The sequence below is a fragment of the Musca domestica genome, unplaced genomic scaffold (assembly GCF_030504385.1).
Source record: "Musca domestica strain aabys unplaced genomic scaffold, Musca_domestica.polishedcontigs.V.1.1 12, whole genome shotgun sequence".
NCBI classification, from domain to species: Eukaryota; Metazoa; Arthropoda; class Insecta; order Diptera; family Muscidae; genus Musca; species Musca domestica.
The window spans coordinates 7,012,187-7,013,952 of NW_026712155.1; the positions used below are offsets into that span (position 1 = coordinate 7,012,187).

Below are 1,766 nucleotides of genomic sequence, written 5' to 3' on the forward strand. Positions count from 1 at the left end.
GATGGATGTATGAATGAATGTTGTGCAAATGTTTATAATTTGGCACAGGGCGTTTGATTGTTCGTGTGTGCTCACTGCTGATGGTGGTGGTTGGTTGGATGTTTTTTTGTTCTGCTTGCTTACTCATAGGCAAAGTCTGGATGGCTGGCTGGTAGTTCCACCATTTCTCTTTTTATTCTCTTCACACTATATTTCAGCTCATAGACGAACATTAACACCGACTGAAACGACAGCCTCTTTAGCTCAGTGGCAGAGCACTGGTCTTGTAAACCAGGGGTCGTGAGTTCAATCCTCACAGGAGGCAACAGAGTAAATGAAGTTGCTTGATGTGTTCAACCTTTTGATGTTTTTTTTTTTTAATTATTTTTTTTTTTGTTTTTGTACAAAAATCCAAATAGGGATACTTTTTTTGTTAAGATTGTGGTTTTATTTTTTAATGTATTGCTCTTTCAACCACAATTATAATGGCAAAATATTTCTTCCTACATTGTTTGGCAACGTGAATGTTTACGATTCGTTTCACACCTAGCGTAACACATGCTGAAAATATTCAGCTCATTCATTAACATGACAAGTTTTATGAAAAAAATAATCTCAAAAAAAAAAAAAAAAAAAGAAATATAATAAATAATACATAATACCGAAAAAAGCCAAGCGGAACAGGCATATTTATGCGCATTCATTGACGATGACCCCTGCCGACACCCACAACCACTTTCTACATAAATACCATCCCATTAGGAAAGAAAAAAACACACAATCGCCAGTCACGAGTATTAGCAACATCACAAGAATCAGCCAGCCCCCCAAAAAAACACATTATCCACATATTTATCATTTCAAAGACATTTCCTTCGTATTATTTAGTTGTTTGAACATTATTGTTTTCCTTTCTTTTTTTTTTTTTTGTTTTATAGCCGAGTGGGCGCTAGCATGTCTCATTTCCTCTGTGGCCAACTAAACAAAGTGTACGAAAATAAAAAATAAACAAAAATGCCACAAATCATAACGTCATTGCAATTTTAAATAAAAATATCTTTGAAATGTTGTTTTCCGCTTTTTTCCAATTTTACAAAAAACGAAAAAGAGAAAAGAACGTTTTTATGGCCCCAGTACCACCACTAACAATTCATTATCTTGTTTGACTCTGCAGCTTTTGTTTGCCATTCTTGCATGAATTGTTTTTTTTTGCTAATGTTATGAAATGTTTGTTTGACTAGAATTTTAAAACTTTTTTGTAAGAAAAAAAATTTTATGGTTTGTAAAATAGAACGGAACTATATAAGGGTGGTGCGTGGTGTCATATATAATTTAAAAAATAAATTTAAATTAAAAATTAATTTAAAAAATTAGTTGTAAACACAATATATCATGAACGAAACTAATTTCAGGATGTATGTGGTGGTAACTCTCGAAGACAGTATTTATTTGGCACTAACTTTGCATATCCTAGAATTTTCTTCAATGCACAGGAATTATGAGGATAGGCCCACTCTTCCTGAAATCTCACCAACATGTTTTTTTAAGACATTTTTATTAGTTTCGTAGATTAAAAAAAAATATCAAAGACTTCGGAAGCAAGGTTTTTTTAAGTATTTCACAGCTATATACATGGTGAGATGCATGAACGAAAGCAAAAAATGTCGGAAATTGCATCCAATTTTAGAATAAGTTTAGATTTGTCGGAATTGGTCACCTTTGGCACGAATTATGACCTTCAAACGGCCAATGAAACCGTTACACGCTGCCCAAATGTTGTTCTGCGG

The 1,766-nt window shown here is 33.2% G+C and overlaps 1 non-coding gene across 1 annotated transcript; it reads left to right on the forward strand.

Moving 5' to 3' along the window:
- Positions 1-232: 232 nt before the first annotated feature.
- TRNAT-UGU (transfer RNA threonine (anticodon UGU)) lies at positions 233-304 on the forward strand. Its single transcript has one exon. It is a non-coding gene; the product is annotated as a tRNA-Thr (tRNA).
- The last annotated feature ends 1,462 nt before the right edge of the window (positions 305-1,766 follow it).